General features: G+C 38.5%; 1 protein-coding gene, 1 long non-coding RNA gene and 1 other non-coding gene across 3 annotated transcripts in view; 1 reads left to right on the top strand and 2 right to left on the bottom strand.

Annotated features, from left to right (window-relative positions):
- SCEL (sciellin) overlaps window positions 1-22412 on the top strand; it is a 174427-nt gene that overhangs the window by 46591 nt on the left and 105424 nt on the right. The gene's annotated exons all lie outside the window — the stretch shown is intronic.
- Window positions 7400-7506, bottom strand: LOC116668765. Its single transcript, XR_004326004.1, has one exon. It is a non-coding gene; the product is annotated as a U6 spliceosomal RNA (small nuclear RNA).
- Window positions 12048-17394, bottom strand: LOC116668705. The gene is made up of 3 exons (XR_004325935.1): window positions 16769-17394; window positions 16358-16607; window positions 12048-13021 (listed from the first exon to the last, which is right to left on the bottom strand). It is a non-coding gene; the product is annotated as an uncharacterized LOC116668705 (long non-coding RNA).

Raw genomic sequence — 22412 nt, 5'->3', positions numbered from 1 at the left:
TAGTGATGGCTTCATGAAAATAAATTTTTATTTGTTTTAAGTGCTTTAACTGAAGCAGCAGCCAAAAATATATCAGATTTTTATAAAACTAGACAAATCCATTACCCTAGCCTGGGCTCTTGTACAACACCTCACTTCATATTGATTATTCTTTTTCATCTTTTTCCTTCCTCTGCATTGAGATAGCGCAGACACACACACACACACACACACACACACACACACACACACACATTTTATTATGCAGCCCTCCCCATACCTTTCCCGCCTCTCCATTGAGGCCGGGTGTTCCATTCACCCTGGTTCAAGTTGTATGTTAAATAAACACGATGCTACCTCCCCTTATGTCCCTGCTTATGCTTTATTTCTTCAGGAAGTTTTCATGATTTACTGTCAACAGTTTTGAGTTTATTCAGTTTAACTCTAATCTCATGATACTCTTGAACTTACACATACTTCTTTGTGTGCATATTTCTGTACCGTCTCTTCCGTATTGGGATCATTAATCTGTACAAGAGCCAGTCTTTACCTCAGACAAGAAATAGACAGTAATATAACTTTTAGTCCCTTTGGATACTGTATTTAGAAAGTACCAAAATGAGTCATATTATTTTATTTTGGGCTCTCTCATTTACAAGGAACAGACGCACTAAGCTGTCCTATGTAAGGACATAATCAGGAATTCATGGGCATCTCAGAAGAGGAGTAAAATATAGCTGGGATGCCTCTTGTCAGTCATTGCTCTCTCTCCACCTGCTCTTGAGTCATTCTCTCTTGTGACTTGCTGCTTCTATTTGCATGTGTGTCATCATCTATGATCTTCTCCATGTCTGTACACGAAGCTGCCTTTATGTGAAATCAATCTGGCAGCAAAGCATGTGGCTTGGGTTTCAGTCTTGTTCTCCCAGCTAGTAATCTTACTGGCTATGTGACCTTGGACAAGTTTCTTAATTCCTCTGTGCCTCAGGATTCTCTTCAGCGAAATGAAGTGGTGGGGAGTTGTTAGCAACAGTAATAACTTCACAGGGTAAATAAACTAAGAATGTGAAACACATAGCTAGTATCATATAAATGATGGCTCTTATTATTTATGCATTCTATTTTCATTTCCTCATAACTTCAGCTTGCCAGTGGGGCATCATGGCTGTCCTGATACTTTCTACAGGATAGCCCTGGCTTTGCAACTAACTCAGTCCCATATTCTCAAAGAAGGAATCTCTTTGGCTCAGCTCATCTTTTTAGGCTGGGCCTTATTGACATCGGTTCCTAGCAGACTGGTGGATTGGCTGACATTTAGACAAGTGCCTTGCTCTGTCCAATCCCATGTACAAGGGGTTGGGAATGGAATCCCACATACACAGAATGGCTGCTGTCTCTCACCAGATATGGTCGGTCAGTTTCCCAGTTTCCAGCAGAAGAGAGAATGGGCAACAGACACCATAAAACTTGCATTGGCCAAAGATTTAAGTGAATATATTTATGGAAACATTGATTGGATTTTTAGTGAGTTTTATAAATTGAATCAAGATTTTCATTGACTTTAAAGATATAATTTATGGACTACTTTTTACTATTACAAACACGGACCCTTTAAATCTGGTAAAGACATGACACCTCTGTGTAATAGAAGGAGCATGAAGTTTGGAGTCAGGTTATCTGGATGCATTCTGGTTCCTTCCTCATCCACTGGTTAATCCTGGGCAATCATGGTATCTCTCTGAGCATCCCTTTCTTCACTGCAAACAGGGACAAAATATAATCCATCTCACAGATTGTAAAATATCAATTATTATTATAAATATAACTTTATAAGGAGTAGCTTCTCTGAATAGTGCCTTTGCTTAAAGCCTCAGCATCAGAGCTTGGATACAGTATGTCATGATCACAATAGATAAAAAGTCTTTTTAATGTCTGTATTTGCCAGATTCAAAAGGCTAGCAGTACAGAGAAAAAAAAAAATCAATGGTAGAGTGAAGATAACAATGAAGTATAAGTGATATGGAAGAATAGCGGCTCAATACTAAGCTGGAAATAATAAAATTCCAGCAGTTTCCTTAGATCAAGGTCTTGGGCCTCATAAAAGAGAAAAGGAAGCCATTTCAAAAATTTTGAATGTATTATTGTGCTCAGGTATAGCAGGGCTCACTCTTACTAACCTCATTTTAAAAATTGCAAAACTAACTTACTTTCTAACGTTCATATTGTATATCGGTAGCTCAAGCACGGTCACACACAGGATTCTGATGGAAGATCACCTTGGTTGAATGTCCGAAGAGTGTCCGACAGAATGTCTGAAAATACTCTTCAAATAGACTAATAAGTTCCGAATTATTGGTTTTCCTTGAGAAGACACATTTTAGCTAGGCTGAGGAGTTGGGTCTTGTGAGAGATAGAATTATCTGATAAATGCTAACAACTTTCATTTCACAAATATTCCTGAGGGAATGGGATATATTTGTAGAACTAACTCAGGTTAAGTCAGACTACCTGTGTTTGGATTCCAGTTTCACAATTTACTAGGTCAGCAATTCACAGTTTCATCTTAAATGGCGATAATAAAGATAACTTGTAGTCATGTAGTTCATAGGTTTGAATGAGCTAATACATATAAAGACTGTATAAGTATCAACTCCTGTTATATTAATGAGACAACAAGTCTGGAGAATGGAATCGTATCTTAGTAAGGTGTGTATATGTGTGTCTGTGTGTGTGTAGGGACAGCCAAAAGATATCATAAAATCATTAGGACTGAAAATAGTGTGAGTGCTAGAAAATAATATGAAGAACCGACCCAGAGGGTGGTGGTTGTCAGTTGTTAATTTTCCTTCTTTCACGGTTTTGCAGAGTATCATTCAGCCACTGATGAAAGCACTTTTATTACTGTGTGAATGCCAGAGAAAGATTAATATAAACATTCTCTCTCATCTTAATGGTCCACTAACCATTTTGTTCGTCAGTAGGAGAGTTTTTGGTCCCTAGTTAGTTATTTTTTTTTCCTTCAGTTTCATTGATTTTATTAAACTTTTTGTACTGAGCAATAGGGGTTTACAGATTGTTCAGTGTCTATGTCTATGTAAGAAAATTTGGTGACTGTGACAGTTTCTCAAAGAAGTAAACATAAAGTAAGCATGCTTTATGCTGGGAATGTTAATTTCACCGTTCAGCTTGTATGTTGCATTCAGCCGAATGTTAGGTGGCTGACACGGATGATCTCAGAAGTGATTTCCCACAGATTTACCCTCATTTCTACCACTTTCTCTGTTGATAGTCGCTGAAACCACTTAGCAGCAGTACTTTTCCCTTGATGTGACTTTTGCAAAGACGGTGGCACAGTGAATTACTCAGAGTTGGGTTTGGTGGCAACTATCAATAAAACTCAAATGACAGAGCCTTAATTAAGGAAGTTCACTTCTCTCTCCCGTTAATGCCTGGCTGTAGGCATTCCATGGCTCTACTGGCAGGCAGCTCTGCTACTTAAAGTGCTCCAGGACCCAGGCTTCTATCCAGGTTTTCTTTCATCCATGGTCTCCATTTCTCAAGCCATGCCAGTATAGCACCATGCAGACATTGGGAATGAGGAAATGGAGAAAGGCATGTTCCCATCATTTACAGACACTTCCTGGTGCTTCACCCAGTATTCTGCTCACATCCCACCAGCCAGAACTTAGTCACAGGGCTATGCCTATCTGTAAGGGAAACTGAGAGCTACGCTCTTTATTGTGTACAGTGGATGTGCCCAGGAAGAAGGGAGACCAGTTAGTTATTTGGGGACAAATAGCAGCCTTTGCCATCCTGTGTCTAGGGCAGCTATGAGTCAACCTGTAAAATAAGACACGATGTAAAATGCACTTAAATGTTCATTTAAGTATTTCAGCAACATCTCCAATTGCTTGGTTTCTTAAAACATAGTATTTAATTAATTATCACAAAAGAAGCTCTTTTATTTCAATCAGTGAATTAGAAGTTCAGGCGAAGAAGATATAATTTTAATGATCTGCTTGGCTTCCTAAACCCATATTTGTTAAACTCCCATAGCAGATTCCCCAAAGGATCAGGTGCGTGCCTGATTGAAGATTGATTTCAATCTGGGTTGGAAGAAATTTAAGAAAATCTGGTTCTATGGTGTGGATTCTCAGTGTTAGGTCACGTGCTGTGAACTTCCCTTTACTTTATTCTAAACTTTGACTTTTTTTTTCAAACAAGCCCTTGCCTTAAACTTCATTAAATGGGTCCTCTAGGGCCAAAGTCCACCATTCCTGTGGGGGACAATGCCCTAAGTCTTTCTCTGAGGTCCTGTCAGCATCTGCACCTGATGTCTACCACATCCAGCTTTATGTCCACTGGAGTCCCCAGTACTGTGTCCTTGGTACTGAGACACTCACCACTGAACCCTTATGCCACTCTGGGCTTCTGGGCACTGCCTGGAGCTTTCTGGACCACTTGTCCCCCTGGGATGTCTTTATCCTGTGAGTTTCTGCCTCCCTATTCCAGCCTCTTCCAGAAAGCCTCTATCTTCATATGCCTAATGATCCAGATTAAAGTGAGAGATTTCATGAATAAGCCTTATTTGCATGATGTAAAAACAAAACAAAACAAATGTACTTATATGCTTGTCATTGTAGAGATAGAATAGTTGGCAGTGGGAGGGCACTGCTTATGGTAGCTGCAGCTACAAATTAAATTTGGAGCTGATAGGTGCACAGTGTCAGAATCACCATCACGTAAATTAAAATCAGGTACCCTTGAGGTTATCAGTGGTCCAGTCCAGGACGAGCAGCATCACTTCCCCTAGGAAGCCAGAAATGCCTTCTTGGCTTGAAAATGGCTTATAAAGATGACCGTCTAACTTGCTCTTTACAAATATTCAGAAGAAAACATACTCCTTTCTTTCAGAAAAGGATCTCTCAGGGCATAGTGAGCAAGAGCTTGGGCTTTGGATTCAGGCAGATCTCGGGGAACTCTGACTCTCTCATTTACCAGCTATGTTACTTTGGGAAAGCTGCATCATCTCTAAAATGGGTGTAATAGTGGTACTTACAGGATTATCGTGAAGAGAAAGGAAGAAATTTGCTTAAATACTTGGTGTACTATTTACACATTGTATGCCCTTAATAAATACCAGCTTAACAAACAAGGAAGATACTACTATAACTACAACTTCATTGCTGTCTTTAAGAAGAGCAGGTGGGGAATCACACATTAGATTAAAAAAATTAGTATGATCCTCCATATGCTATATTCCAATATGGAAAATATGATATGGAAAATCAGAATTCTTTCCCCCCCAAGTTTTATTGAGATATAATTAACATACAGCACTATGTAAGTTTAATGTGTACAGCATAATGATTTGAGACATATATAATATATGTATATGTATTGTGAAGTGATTACCACAATAAGTTTAGTTAACATCCATCATCTCATATAGATTACCAAAAGAAAAAAGAAAAAGAAAAAAACTTTTTGTCCTTGTGATGAGAACTTTTAGGGTCTACTCTCTTGACAGCTTTCATATATAGCATACAGCAGTGTTAACTGTAGTCATCATGTTGTACATTACATCCCTGGTAATTATTTATCTTATGACTGGAAGTTTGTACCTTTTGACTACCTTCATCCAATTCCCTCTCCCCTAAAACTCTGCGTCTGGTCACCACAAATCTGATCTCTTGGAAATATCATGATTTGTAGCATGTTCTACCATTATACTGTATGAAACTCCATTATTGTGGTTATATTTTAGTTTTATGAGTGGTAAGAAATTGAGGGACTATGCCAGGCTCAAAAAGGAAACCAGAGGGAGGTGTCCTGGAGTATTTGCATAATTATTACTCCACCTAAACCCCAATTCTAATCTCCAAAATCTTACTTTAAGCCTGTTGTGATTGCTTTGATTTCTGGTACAACTGGCAATTACCATACCTGTTTCAAGCTGGTGAAACCTGAAAACATCTTGCTCCATTTGACAAAGCAGAGAGATGGAGTTCTTACCTGGTATTTCAAACAGGTATCAGGTGAAGCTCTGTGATGTACAGAGCAGTCTGTGGATACTAAGATCTGCCTCCCCTAGGACCCTGTTAGAAATGCAGAATCTTCAGCCCCACCCCAAACCAGCTGAATTAGAATCTGCTTTCTTTTTTTTTTTAATTGAAGTATCGTTATGCACAGGTGTACAGCAAAGTAATTCAGTTGTATATTTTTTTCGGATTATTTTCCATTATAGATTATTATAAGATATTAAATATAGTTCCCCATGTTAATACTTGTTGCTTATCTGTTTTATGTATGGCCACTTGTATCTGTTAATCTCATTCTCCTCATTTAGCCCTCTCCCCTCTTTTCCCCTGTGATATCTGCAAGTTTGTTTTCTATGCCTGTGAGTCTGTTTTGTATATAGATTTGTTTGTATTTTTTATATTCCACATATAAGTGATACCATATAATACTTATCTTTCTCTGACTGACTTAATTCACTTAGTATGGTACTCTCGGTCCATCCACGTTGCTGCAAGACCCCAGAGAAGCACTGATGTGAAGGATATTTATCATGTATTTTTTTTACATTTTAGAAATAGTTAGGCCAGGGTAATGGATCTCATCTGTTTCAACCAATTTGTTAAAAATTGTGTGCTCCCTAAATACAACACAGAAACAGACTCATATATGTAGAATACAAACTTGTGGTTGCCAAGCGAGAGGGGAGTGGGAAGGGACAGACTGTGAGTTCAAAATTTGTAGATACTGACAGGCATATGCAGAATAGATAAACAAGATTATACTGTATAGCACAGGGGAATATGTACAAGATCTTGTGGTAGCTCACAGCCAAAAAAAAAGTGACAATGAATAGTATGTTCATCTATAACTGAAAAATTGTGCTCTACGCTGGAACTTGACACAACATTGTAAAATGACTATAACTCAAGAAAAAAAATGTTAAAAAAATCTGTATGCTCCCTAATTCTGTCTTCTCTCCCATTCATTAGTCGTGACCTTCTGTCTTGGCTTTAGTGAGAAAACATCACTGTTTAAATTACTGTAACCTGAATTTTGTTCCTCCTCTTGGCTTGAGTTGGAGTAGTGGTAAAGCCCACAAGCTTTGGGTTCAGAAAGATGGGGATTAAGTTCCATCTCTGCCATTTACCTCTCTGAAAACTAGAGTAAATCAGCTTTCTCATCTATTATGGGCATAATTCTTTATTTAAAAAAATTTTTAATTGAAGTATAGTTGATTTAAAATGTATTAGTTTCTGGTGTACAGCAAAGTGATTCATATATATATATATATATATATATATATATATATATATTCTTTTTCAGATTTTTTTCCGTTATAGGTTATTACAAGATATTGAATATAGTTCCCTGTGCTATAGAGTAAGGCCTTGTTGTTTACAAAAATATGGAATACTTCATGAGTTTGTGTGTCGTCCTTGAGCAGGTGCCTTGCTAATCTTCGCTGCACAGTTGCAGTTTTAGTATATGTGCTGCCAAAGCGAGCACATAATGGGTATAATATTAACGGTTCTTTTCCCTTTCCTATTTAATCTTTCAATGACTTTCACAGCTTTGGGGTCAGATAAGGCTCTGCATACTTAGACCAGCCTATACATGAGTCAGAATATTTAGAATTTATGCAATTTAAACTTTCCTGTTAGTTTCTGTTTTTAAGGTAAGGACAGATTTTTCCATTTTTCATTGCTCAAGCCCTACTTACATTGATTCAGCCAAACTGAGTGCCCTGCATGTACTCAGCACTGTCCTGGTGATAGGGACACAATACAGGGCAGGGCATTGGAAGCCATTACTCTCACGGAGCTTACACCCTAGAAATAATTGTGCAAACTGTAAATATGTTTGCAATATTTTATTACAACATTCGCTTTCCTTTTCTATTTCAGGCAAATCTCTATAGAGCATGGTTCACTGTATTTCTACAAATTTTCTTTGAGTCACAAACGTAAAACCTGAAGACAAAAAATATGCTGCCACTATTATTATTATTATTTAATTCAAATAATCCATAGGATTTGTGAGAGCTGTGAAGTTTTGAAATCAGGAATAAATGAAACACAGGGGCAATGCTGAGCTTTTCCAGAATCTTCCTATTACTATATGGAACAACTTAGGGACGCCAAACATTGTTTAACTTATAACGTCCCAGATCTTAAGGATCCAGAAAAGACTAACTTAACTTATACTCATTCAGCTCTGCAAGTAAATACTAAATGTACACCAGCACTCAAAATACATATATTTTGTCTTTACAAAGATAATTCAAGTACATAAAATGGGCCTTTATCACTTTTGTTTTTTTTTTTATTCTAACAATGGCTGGCTCTTAAAAACTATCGCACACACATTTCATGTATATATTTTAAAATCAAGTATTACTTCACCAAATACTTTGATTACATTTACTGAGAACCAGTGGCTTTTTTTTTTCTTTCAATAAGAATAATCCTTAGTTTGAAATTTGGTTGGATGAGGCTAGTTACAAGTTCAAGTTCAAACATTATAATTACATCTCAATATCTCAATAAACAATCACGGGGGTAGTACGTAGACAACGAAGCTTCCTTCACCTGAATTTTTTCTCCATTTGAAGATGGAAACGGACAAGCAGATGGGAGGGCGTAAGACTGGGAAGGCTTAATGACACTTGTTACATCAATAATGAAAATCCCAGACACGTTTTCTCTGTGGGGAAATGGTGATGAAGTGTGTGCAATAAATGGTAATGCTGCTTTTTCTTTCATTTCTAAAAGCCATGATCCTATTGGTGTGCTTAAAAAGAAAGCTGAAGCCAAGAATGGGGTTGTTTCCTCCTGTTCATAACAAATGTGCTCCTACGTCTAATTTCCCAAAAAGAATTTAAATAGGACTCTGTTAATAAGCTTGTGTAACCTAAACCCTTCTGGAACCTGACTTAGAGCTTCATTTTTTTTTTTTTTTTCCTGCTTCCACCTGAGGCATGGATCTTCTGAGATTCCGCTGTAGATTTAGTTGTGTGAAATGGGATTGGAATATTGTGAAATAAAACCCAAACGGGCATATTTTGAAACCAGGCTACTATCTGAAAGCTTTCTTCTCTTCTAAAGTAACAAGACTACATTAATAAAATGAGAGGAATAGAGCTCTTTTAATAGCTTAATACGTTAGACCTCACCATTTTTCTTACTTTGTTTCCCTCTAGCGCCCAAAATGAAAAGTGCATGGGGATGTTTAGATGAAGATATGTCCAACTCAAAAGAATTTGTTCATTAAAAAGAAATTGGGAAGATTCACTCTCATGGCTTCTTTTAGAACGTGGGTGCTAGTGCCCCTTTAAGGATGATGTGGGGATCATAGTCCTGACTCCCTTCTGCCTCCCCAACTGACCAACTACTGAACACCTCCTTTCTGGCTAATACTCAGATTTCAAGGGACCAAACACATGATCATGTTTGTTACCATGTTTCTATCTGGTCCTGGTATTTTGTCTGAATTTAGTAATGCTACGAATTATAATGATGTACAGGTATTAGGCTGAAATTGGGAAAATTTTTAGCTTATAGGTTAATACAATCAAATTAGTCTGTAGGCTTAATACAATCAAATATTCACTTTATTATAGAATAGCATGTGGTAATTTTTTTAAAAAAGGAAATTGGATTAATGTTTGGATTTCAGGCATCAAGCACTCCACTTTTGACCCAAAGACATTATCCTTGTCATATTTCTGGCCATTCTGAGGCTGTCTTTCCCCTGTCTTAGAAAAGAAAAATGATCAGGGCTTGCTACCATAACAAGAGTTATTACTCTGGGGGAGAATTACTACCTTGTTGATCTTCTAAATGAGGAGGAATATGCTTTGCGGTCACTCTTGGCTGGTGGTCTGGAACTGTGATTCAGAGCCACTTAATATTCCTTTTGGCAGGAGGCCAAACAATATTTTCATGGCTTTTCTAGGGTTTAATGATCTCACAGTTTAGACTGGACAACTTCCCACAATGACAGGTCCATTAATCAGAGAATCTAGGTGTGACAACCAGTCAGGGATGTTTTTGTCATCTTCTTAAAATAGAAGATACTGAACAAGCCAGCAGGGAAACACACAGATGTGCTGTGAGCTTGTCAAACCACCTTTTGTGGTCTCACATATGGCCAGACACCTCAACTTCATGCTTCTTTTCTCTTCTCCCTAAGATGGTAGTCAGGTGACAATAAAATGGCATCACTCAGATTTCAGCCAGTCAGTTCCCTAGTATGTTTTTAAAGCTCAAAGTAGAACTGTGGTGCTGCAAGCAACAGCCGGGGTGTTTAGAATTAGAACAGGGAAGATTAAGATGAAGGAAACCTGGATGAGAAGTTTTCTTTGGCAATATTTTAAAGACACTTGGCAGTAATCTTCAAAGGAGGGTGTGTGTTTATCTGTTTTGGCATGGCTTTTGTTTTACTTCTTCTGGAACCCCACCTTTTATTTTGGGTAGTATTTAATCTGATAGCCCTGACAGCTGTGATGAGGCTGCTCACAGTGCCAAGTTATCTAGTCAGTTTAGGGGAAAAAATTGGAGAATTTGAATTTTTGGAAAATAATATCCAAATTAGGAAAGTAATATCCAAATTATTTCTTTGCAGTTCAGAATGTTGGTGGTTATGTTGAGACAACCATAAAGCAATCTGAACACTGCAAAATTTTGGTAACTCATTTACGTAGAACTCAATGAAGTGAAACTTTAAAGATAAAATAAAATACCAATGCATATTTTATTTTACTTAAAAATATTTCAGTTCTCTTACCCATTACCACCAGCTTCACTTTTTACTGGAAAGACCACGTACTAAAGGCAACAGTTCAGGATCTTCATCTATCACTTGACTGTAGACCCCAAATTTATATTCAAGGGCTAATTCTTAACGTAAGAATATAGTGGTCCAAGTGCATGGCTTTTGGAAGTACATAAGGCTGAAACTGAAATCATGCTCTACCACTTACCAGCTGGGAGAATTCTCTGAGGTTAAAGACTCCATGAAATTAAGAGTTTTTCTTTCTTTTATGCCATTCTGCCTTTCATGTACAGCAAACTCCCTAACACATGATAAAGTTCAAATGTATTTGGCGACTACATGAGAGTCAAGGTTTAAAATTTTTTTTCTGTGTGTGAAAATTCTTTCCAAGTTAGTGTTTTTATATAGTGTTTCATATAGCAAAGGACTGGCCCTTTGCTCTTTTCTGAAAATCAGTTGGGTTCTGCCATGTATTGTATGCTTGAGAAAGTGAAGCATCACTTAGAAATCTGACATCCTCTGCTTCCTTTTTCTTGTGTGGTTGCTCATTGTTGAGTGTGCCAATGAAATTGCTTTTGAACCTACTTCCTTACTGATTGGTCAATGAGGTCAGAGATATATCTAACATTACATGTTTTATAACACTTAATAAATGAAGGAGCTCTCAGCATTCAGAGCCTATAGAGGGAAAAGTCATTGAAGCTAAGGAAAAAGGGTAGTATTTTGCTGTTAAAACCTTCAGTTATATGCTGTCTTCTATAATTTATGACCTGTAATCATTGATGAGTTTTGTCAGCACCAAAATTGAACTTGGGTCTTATAACCAAACAAAATTTCAAGAATGTGGTTCTTGAAATCTTTCCATAATTTCAGGATAATCCTGTGGACTATCAAATATACACATCTGGAATATCTCAAATGGCTGCCTATCAACTCATTTAATTTTATCAACCTTACATGAGTAATTACTATGGGATGGGCCCTGGGCCAGGCTTTGGGGCACTCGAAAGCCAGTACAGATATTTTATATCCAAAACTTTTATGCTATGATTTGTGATAGTGACATTAATATAAGTGAAATATGATATGATACATGTGATAATGAATATGTACATAATAATGGCAACTTCACAACAGGAGGGTTTTTAGAAATTGATAATTGCCTACAGAATATTAATTATTCCTCTTTTTTTTAATAAAAGAACTCCAATTTTATACCGTGTGTCAGAATGCCCACCTGAGAGCTCCATTTTCTATCCTCCTTTGCAGCTAGATGTGGCCCTGGGACTAAGTTTTGGCTGATGAGATGCAAGTGGAAGTTTTGGGATTGAATTTGCAGGAAGTCTCCTTAGCATGGAACAAATGGCTTAGCCTTGCTGGCTGAAATGTGGATGTGATGGCTGGAGCTCCAGGCGCAATTCTGGAGGATGATGTGACCTTGCGGAGGGAAGCCATGTATGAAGGATTGCACGTAAGGAAGGTAGAAGGAGTCTGGTCCTGGTGACACAGCAGAACCCTGGACTGCCTCTCCCTTACTTTTGGGGTGGAAGTGCATTTCTGCCTTGTTTAAGCCACTGCTGTTTTCAGTCTGTCACTCAAATCTAAATGCAATTTCAGATGATGTGAAGTGTGTAGTATTTTTTTTGAAAGGAAAATGTTGGGGAAGGTAACATAGAGAAAGTAATACCTTGGCAGATTATTTTAAAGGATGAGTAGGAGTTGCCCGGGGGATGGGAAATGAGGACTCCAGTGGAAGAATATTCATTGTCTCATTGTCACCACATGCTTTATTGGATACTGTTTTCTTTAATGATTTTTCTTCTGGTTTGGAAATAATTTCAAATTTACAAAAAAGTTGCAAAAACAATACAAAGAACACCTCTTATACCATTTACTCAAGTTAATCTATTTTTAACATTTTGCCCCCTTTGTTTTGTATTCATTGTCTCACTCTCTTTATATACTTTATATTATATTACCAACATTAAACTGTATACAGTATGACCCTTTATCCCAGGACCACTTTATTCCTATATATTTCACTGTGCATTTCCTAAGAACAAGGATATTCTCTTTCAGAAATGTAACTCATAACTTCTATAAATTTAACAGATAGAGCAGTTTTATCCAAGAGATTGTCCTTATTCAATTGCCCCAATAATGATTTTTCTTTTTACAGCATTTTCTCCTCCAATACAGGATCCAAGCCAGGGTCAGACATTGCTTTGAGTTGTCTTGTGTCTTTAACCTGGAACATATTAATACAAGTTTTCTTGTGTCTTTAATCTGGAACATTTCCACAAGACATTCCTTGTCTTTTGTGCCAATGACATTCTCAAAGATTATAATATTCTCCTCTTTTTAATAGAATATTCCTCATTAGTATGATATTTCCTTATGGCTAGAGTCAGGTTATACATTCTCAACCAAATACTTCGTATCTCAATGATTTCAGAATCATTTCACTCATACCGCTACAATAAATGAATCTACTAAAAAGACTTTAGAACTTGTTTGCAAATTCTATTTCTACTTTTCAGTCCCCCTCAAATATTGTTTTAATGGGAGAACAAATTTCAAAGTTACCAATATGAGACTTCCATCTACTATTGGCCTAAGAATATAAATTTACCACGGGAATAGTCTTTACTGCAAACTTCATTGATTCCTGTGCTTGGCACATTCATATTGTTGAGTGTAAATCCTAAATGACTTGTGTGTGTGGCGGTGGGGTGGGGGGGGGAGCGAGAGAGAGAGAGGAGAATTATTGGTAAAGCACTAGGAGTATTTCTTTTAAAATTGACTGTGTTCTCTTCATCCTTTTCATTTTTTCACCACCGCATAAAATAGGCAGTCGCACCTTAAATGCATACTGCTAAGTGAAAGAAGCCAGTTTGAAAAGGGCATCCTATGATTCCAACTATATTCTACCCTGAAAGAGGCAAAACTATAGAGAAAGTTAAAAAAAAAAAATCAATGGTTGCTGGGGGTTTTGCTGGGAGAGGGAGAGGACCTACCTGGAGCACAGGGGATTTTTAGGGCAGTGAAACTATTCTTTCTGATGTTTAGTGATGGATACAAGACATTATCCATGTCAAAATCCAGAGTGGTATGACACAAAGTATCTGTGTTAACCACGGACTTTAGTTAATAATAATCAATACTGGCTCATCAATGTAACAAATGTACCACACTAATGCAAAAGGTTAGAAACAGAGGAAACTAGGAGGGTAGGGTGAGAAAGGGGGCATATGGGAACTCTGTATGTCCTGCATAATTTTTCTGTAAAACTAAAACCTCTCTGAGAAATAAAGTTGATTAATTAAAAAAGCAGCAAGTTTCAAATCTAGAAAACCTCAACTAGGCAACCAGAGAGCCTATATTACTGTGAACTTTTAAAACATACTCCCCATAGTCAAATTAATTTATCATCTAAGAAGCTGGTCTAAATATTGGCAAAAGTTTTTTGCTGTTGTTTTTGATCATTTGTTTTTGTTTTTTAGGAGTTACAAAAAATTTGGACCTTTTTAAAGGTAGAACATTATATTTTGTTTGACTTTCAGGGCATGGTCTTTAAGCCATCTTTAAAATAGACTCTCATAGATACACTAAGGCAGACCCCTTTGGAATCATACAGTTTCCCTCTGCATCATGCACCCCCCTGGCAGCTACAATGCTGAGAGGATTTTCTGGACTGTTCTCAGTGGCCAACCCACTGAATCTGAGTTCCATCTAGCCAACTCCTAAACTGTTCTTTCATGATGGCTCTTCCTTGAGCCGCCTGGTTCTCTAACTGTGGAGGAGCAGCCATTCTCCTGGGCCTGACTCCCGTGAAGGCACACAGTCTTATTGGCTTCTACAGCCACAGAAAACTCTGCTTAGGGGACAAACCTGTTTTGCTCTGATAGGTGGTCATGTTTTCTAGCAGGGCAAAGGATTCTTCTTCTTTGCACCTTTAGGACAGTGATCTTGATCACCTACGTTAAATTGAAGTCCATTTGTTCTAAAATCCTCAGAAAAATTCTGGTGCCGGCTACTCATTACTTGGAAAATGACGTTTCTTATTCTGACTGTGTATCCTGTTGCTTTGCTGCCTCAACGTTCTGCTCTGTTCATCTCTTGGCTTTGAATGGGAGAGAGAGTATCAACCTGGAGCGGGCTGGCTTTGATGGAAGGTATGGTTTCCAGGTTGGTTCTCTTGCAGTCCTATGATTCGTATCATTTCCCTAGTAACCATTTCTGGTAACAGCAGCATAACCTTTTCATATCGGCCATTTTATGAATTTCATGAACATAAAGGAATATTATTTAGCTGTTAATAAAGGCAGGCTGTGGATGTTGTCAATAAAATAAATGCCAATACGTGATAGTCACCAAAAAGGAGCAAAGCACAGGGTTGACATACACATTTGTGGCAATCATGTGAAGTTTAATTTTATAATTGGAAGATCAGAAGAGAATTTAGTGAGAGTTTAGAACAGAACTTTGATCAGGTTCCTTTTTTCTGTAATGATGCCAAATTGCTACACAGAATTCATTCTGCAGAAGGTACAGAATTCATTCTGCAGAAGGTGCAGAATGTTTCAGGCAGGGCTGTGCTCTCCTGTAAGCCTGGATTTAAATATGGAGGAGGAGTGATGGTTAAAATTCTGGCCCGCAGCCTGTATTAGCTAGGGCTGCTGTAAGAGTGGCGCAGATGGGGTGACTTAATACAGACAACTCTGTTGTATATCAAAGTTAAATATTTGTGTGGGTTTCCTTCTCTGGTATTTGTCCTTAATTTATCAGTGCATCTATTCCTGTACAGCACTGGATTAATGCCACAACTTGACAACAAGTTCTTATGTCTAATGAAATAAGTCCTGCACCCCACCTCAGCCTTTTCTCCCCAGAAAGCTCTTGAGTATTCTCTTCCTTTTATGTGCTTTCTAAAATCAGCTCACTGACTTCCACGAAGCCAGTCTGTCAATGTTTTGATTGGAACTACATTAAGTCTGTAGATTATTCAGGGGATAAGTTACTATCTTTATAATATTAAGTCTCCCTACCCAAGAACACAAGATTTGTTTCCATTTTATTTAGATATTATTTAATGTCCTTCTGCAAAGTTTTATAATTTTCTGCATATCATAATTTTCTTGGATATCACAGTTCAGTAAGTGTAGCTAATCAGGTGCATCTTCTCTATTAATATATATATTTTTTGTGAGTTTTTTTTAGCTCTGATAGCAATTAAAACTGCATATTGAAATAAAATAAATGTAGAGCTAGACATTCAAATTATATGCAAATTAATTTAAAAGAAGTAATTATGAGCTAATATTTTCATTGAGAAAAAACTTTAATTTATTTTTAAAATAATTAAAATAGTATTTATGTTACTCTTTTGTATCTATTATGTATATTATGCTTTATAAGGAATATGTGTCAGTTAAATTTCTGCTAAGGACACAGAAAGGCTGGGAGCATGCAGGTTAAACAAAGTTGCAAACAGCTTTCAGGAAATCAAGAATTACAGGAAATGTCTGACCATGATTCAGCTACCTATCCACCACTGAAATGAAACCATCCACAGGAGGCTTACCAGCAGCTCTGGAAACATCTTTAATCTATGGTCTGCCAAAGCACACTGCATGCCTGCCGGTGGCACAGGAACGATAGTATGGTTTCTGCTTCTCTCCCACCTTCCAAGGCTCGTAGGAGTATCTCTCAAGGGCATCATATAACACAAAACTCTGCCGGCAGGACTTCTAAGAAATGTAGTTCATTGTCTTCTAGCCCTTGTGACAAAGAGATCTTGGAAGGTAGATAGTGCTGGGTTACCCACAGATAATCTGCACCACACAAAATACACAAAAGTGCAAAAAAAAAAAAAAGAGAATTCAATATAGGTGGTATATGCTCAAAGTGTTTTTATGCTGGTAGGGGTGCATGACCAGTTTTTGAATAGTACTTCTTTAGTGCCCAGCCATTCTAGTGAGTCTCTCACTCTTACCTTCCAATCATTGCCTCTCTAGTTCGCAGTCTTCCCTGCTGTCTTGTTTGTTGATCACCTCCTTCCCCAGCATCCAGGAGACTTTTAGGACACACCAGTTTCCTTCTCTTTCAGCTTGTGCAGGTCCTATGGTTTGTAGTCGTCCTTTGGCTCTGACTGCTTTCCTCTTGAAGACTGACCTAGGAAATGCGGGCAGTGGAGGGCACAGCTGAGTGGGCAATGCTCAAATGCTCTCATAGGGGCTGGGGAGAGGGAAAGGCTATAAACCACTCTTCATTCATCATTTTTGGTCTAGCAGACACGCAACCAGAAGTGGTCACAGACAGTACAGCTTTCTGTCCTAAAGCAACTTGAATCTAGTCCCAAAAGGTTGACAACATCTCAGATTTTTATATGGCTTTTTCTTCCCAACATCCTTCTTGTTCTTTGATTTGTCTTTCTGGCTTCTAGGAACTGGCCTATTATTTCATCTGCCCCTATCCATGGACAAGTCAGAGACTCTTCCTTACTGCAAAAAACAAAGTAACAACAACAAAAACCCTTCAGTGCTCCACCCACTCAGTTCTGGCATTCAGGAAGTTCATGCCTAGTTCACAAATGATTCACAGGACTGCGACAGTTGATTCTCATTGAGAATCAACAAGAGACTCAGCCCTTAGCCCAGGGTGACAGCTCACCTCACCTCTGCAGTCTTCCTAGTAACTCACTTAACATAAGCCTCCTCACCTCCAATAGAGAAATAGTTTTACCCCTTTGCAGGCCAACAGGGTAAAAGCACCATTATCATCCAATATTATATTCTGTCCAAAGTAAGCAGAACCGCACATCAAAAATAGAAAGATGGTAACCCCAGTTTAGGTCTAGTAGGAATTACTGAGATAAAAAGGTGGGGCTGGAATCCAGTTCCTCTTAAGCCTTTGACTTTTCCCATGACTGATGTGACCTGTGGATAGAAGATCATAGTTAAGAATACTTGTATCTCTCTGCATGCACAGTGTTCTTTGGGATTGAAAAAGGACCCAGTTGAGGGCGGGTTCTGGGCCTGAGGCCTGTCATCCCTCCTGGGGTGTCTGAAACCCTAGAGTCTTCCTTACTGGGTCCTCAGAATGCATCAGGAATGTCAGGAGCTGTTTCATTGGTGTTCCACAGAAGGAAGGAGGTAAGAAAAAAAGAGAAGTAGAAATAGTATTTATGCACAGTATCCTGTATGAGTTCCATTCTTTACTTGGTTCAGTGCAAGTAACATTTGCCAAGGTAAGTTTTGTTATGATTTTTGTTTTAATATTTTAGATATCAGTAGCAGAGGAACGCTACCAGCATTTTAATGTAAATGTGGGTTTGTGGGTAAAGACAATTTAGTAGTGATTTCTTCTAGAGAGGTTGTAAATAATCCCATGCCCCTGGTTGAGGAACTTGTTCTTTAAGCCACACCTCATGAGGCTGACACAGCTGCCAAATTCCTCTGCACAATCCCTAAAGAATGTCTTTGCTTTTGAGAGTGTATTTGCTGGGACCTTGTCAGATCTGGCTGTGAAGGGGGGGTCGGCCCATAGGGCGGACTGCATACCTTTCCTGGGAGATCCAGGAAGCTGCCCAGCCACTCATAGGGCAGTGGGAACTTAAGATGCAGCCTTAGAATTTTTTGTCTGTGGTTAGGCATTGGCCAGGAAATATCTGAAGTGTTAGAGTGAGATCCTCTCCATGGTAATTTTTTGTTGTTATTTTTAAATAACTAGAGATCCTTTTAGTACATGATGTCAATGACATAATTTTTAACATTCCTTGATTTGCCTCTGCAATCCTGGCAAATCACACAGTCATTTGAAATATGTTGGCTTTCTTTCCTTCTAATCTTTGCAATCAACTCAGGAAGTCCCAGAAAGGGCCCTCCTCACCCCCAGTTCCCCACCCTCAACCCCCAGTGTTTCTCTCTGCCTTGGGCTCTGCCGAGTGAGGAAGAGGAGGGTGTTTAATGCTGTTTTATGATTCGACCCATTGCTTCACTACGTCTTACTTTATTGGAGACTCCTTTGGGCTGCCTTACCAATTTGACTCCAGTTTTGTTTTTTTCCTTACTGTTGGATAAATAAAGATTTGCATGAAAGAGTAAAGGGACAGTAGACCTTATCAAGTAGCTTCATTAGAAACCCATTAGGAGTTACTCTTGCTGCAAGACAGAAGTTCGCTCTCATTTAATTTTTTCATTTGAACGTACCCATTTTGGCAGAGGCAAAATGTGGCTTGGTTGGGAAGAAAGGGAGAGAGGGAGTATATGCTTGTAGGTTTCAGTCATCTGAGGATAATGCATTTTCTCTAGGCCCCTTTCTAGAGTCTGGGATGAAAATAAAAGCACATAGACCACAAAGTTCTCCTTACATAACTGGGTAAGTAACAGTGACTCCATTCATGCATCGGATACATGAAGAATATTTGACTCTGTAACATAAACAATATCAACTCATAAAACCTTTTGTTTTCAGCTCACAGCTTGCCACTTAGCCTGTGATGGCTTTTTCTTTTAATGGTAGCTTTAGATGTGACACTTGCCAAATGTTCATAAGGAAATCCATTTATTCAGAAAAGAAGCATGCACTAAATGTCTCCCTGTTTCTTCTTACATTTTTTTTCTTGGATGTACTTGTTCAACAGGGCTTTTGGAAAAACAAAGTGGGTGAAGTGGGCGATGCTAACGTAGTGCAATGTTAGGGGTGCCGAGAAGGCCCGCCAATCCAAGGGAATCACACACTGTAGCTGTGCAATGAAAGGGAACTCCAATCTGGGTTTTCTGGGGGCCTTCCATGGACTCCCAGTGGCTGTGGACATGGGAATGAGCCCCAGAGCTGCTCCAGGCGTTTAATAAAGTAGGAGGGACACTTATGTGGATTTTCTTGGGTTGAGGTTGATGCAAGCAAAGATCAAACACTAACATTCTCAGACTTTCTTCCTGGGGTTGGCCATGGGTGTGTAAAGTCAAGGCCCACTCCCTGTTTCTGTGTTGCAGAATTACAGTTAGACTGGATAGGCAAGTCCAGTGATGTGAGCGCTTCTGAGGGGAAAAAAAATCCTAACCATGGCAGCTTGGTGTCAGATGTGATGTGGGAAGTCTGGTGTTGGCTTGCAGAGACAGAAAATACATGCACTAAACTGAAACAGCTTCTTCTCAAGAGCATCATGAAACAGTACACAGTGGGAAATGGAATGGCTGGCATGTTGGGCAGCAGTGAGAGTCACAGCAGCAAGTAGCAGCGAGTTAAAAACCCTGGCTCTTCCTCATACCGTGTGTCTGCTGTGAAACTCAGAGCAAGTTGCTTAACCTCTCTGAATCTCAGTTTTTTCATCTGTGAATTGAAGATGATAACAGTACTTTAGAAAGTTGTTGCGAGGATAAAATCACATAAGGTCTGAGTGCTTCAATTATGGCTGACATAGTAAGTGGTCAAGGAATGTTCCACAATTTTGAAAAGACTCTGGTCTCATTTCTGCACAAATGAAGTTGTTGGGGTACCTGTAGTATTTTAAACAGACTTTGGAATGATAGGTCAGTATTGTGCTGTGACATATAAAAATGAATTTAATCAAGTCTTTGGATTGCTTTTTAGCCTACCTTGGGAATTTGGTTGGTTTGTTAGTTTAAAATTCCCTCACTTTCTTTACTCTTCTTTGGATATTAGTAGTGGAACTGGCAAAGGCCAAAGTTTATTTTTATGGAAGACATATGAATGGATAAACATCTATAATTTTTTATTCATAAAAGAACTGAATTCTAAGTAGAAAAAGTAGAAAATAAAAAGCAAAATAGGAAAAAATTCAAAATATGAAAAATTTTAAAAGAGCATGAAATGCATGAAATTTTAAAAAAGCAAATTACCTCATAGTATTCTCCATGACCTAAAGAGATCTCTCTCTCTCTCTCTCTCTCTCTCTCACATCCACACACATGTACTCCCAAATTATTGAGGCCAACTGTTTTTAGCTTTTAATGTAAATTACTTGGTTAGGAGAGGAATGGGGTGTTGGCAGGGGAATTGTAAAATCAAAGCAATAAGAAGGTGCACCAATTCCAAAATATTTTAAAGACCACTAGGGACATCATTAATATTATCAGAAATTTTGTTTTAGCAGAAGGATAATCCATTGGTATAAAAATGTTTGGAAATTAATATTTTTCTAGGATTCTCTGCTCTTTTCTGCAGGATTTATCCTCTAAGTATGCACAGAAGGGGAAATGGGGGATAATTTAAAGGTAAATTGTGAGGAGAAACAGGAGAGGAGGAGGAGGAAGTGAATGGGAGAGGCTGAAATATGGTAAGTGAGGGCTTTTCAGATACTGTGTATGGGGGGAAGGAAGCAAGAACACAATTTGGGAAAACCAGGTGGTTTGAGAGATCCAGTCAATCAGGAATGTGTAAGAGATTAAGGAAAATAGCAACAGAAACATAAGCATGACTGAGAGGGCTGTTTGAACCCCCTCCTTGAGGAATGGGTTGGTAGGAAAATCTTCACAGAGCAGGTGAGGACGTGAGGTATTTGCTGGGCCTTTAAAAGTGAATAAGACGTTACCAGATGCATAAGAGGCAAGGATATTTCAGGTCTCAGGAATGGCATAAGGACAGATATTATAGTATGTCTGGGTAACAGCAAGGATTTTGATGTGGTTAGAGCTTAGGGTGCATGGGGACACAAGGTGAGAGATGAGCCTGGAATAGTTCAAAGTCACTTTAAAAAGGCATCAAGACCAAGTTTCTGCTTTTGTTTTCTGTCCGGTTTAATGTGGTATTTCAAATGTGAGTGATGCCAATGAGAAACTGAATTTTTAAATTTATTTAATTTGATTAATTTAAATTTAAATAACCCCACACGGCTAGTGGCTGCTGCATTGGACAACACAGTCTTATAGGAATGTGAGGTATTAATTCAAATTATAGGACACGGGGAACTTAGGATGGGTTTGAAGCTGGGGAATGACATGACTGCATCTGTTTTGGAAAAATAATGTTAAGAAATGATGTATTTTTACTGGGAAGAAAGTTCTAACAGCTGCATGCTGTGCCAGTAGCCTACTTCTGAATAATTCCAAGGCTTAGGGGAGCTGTACTATGATTCTTGCAGTGCTGTTGCTTTGGTCACGGCTGATTGAGATGGGCTAGATATCTGAGCAAAACCGTCCTATTATGGCTCACCAGAAATCCAGGAGAAGACCTGGTGCAAGGGCGCTGCCTGTGGGAAGCCGGTACAGGACTGGTGGCTGACCAACTCAAGCAGATCTCTCCCAGAGGATTTAAACTGATGCACACAGAGACTGTGATAAATTGGTTACATGGCAGAAAGCAGGAAGAGAATCAGAGGTAGCGGGACTGAGTCATGGTAAGCAGATTCACAGAGTTGCTGTTGGGTGCCCAGGGTGGCACCGGACAACTGGTGTTGTTTTGCAAAGTTAACCGGCAAGAAATATTATTTCATTTCTAAGAGAGGCTGCTGACACTGTATCCTGTCTTCCTTACATCCCCCTGAATCTTTATAGCAAAGCTCCTGTGCTGGAATTAATCCTGTGGGGATTAATTCCTGCTGGCCTGGAATTAGCTTGATTATTTTGCTAAAATAAAAAATAAGCATGCACAGCATTGATCTGAAACATACTGATTAA

This window comes from Camelus ferus, chromosome 14 (assembly GCF_009834535.1).
Source record: "Camelus ferus isolate YT-003-E chromosome 14, BCGSAC_Cfer_1.0, whole genome shotgun sequence".
In the NCBI taxonomy this organism is placed as follows: domain Eukaryota; kingdom Metazoa; phylum Chordata; class Mammalia; order Artiodactyla; family Camelidae; genus Camelus; species Camelus ferus.
This window is presented reverse-complemented; position numbering and strand designations above follow the sequence as displayed.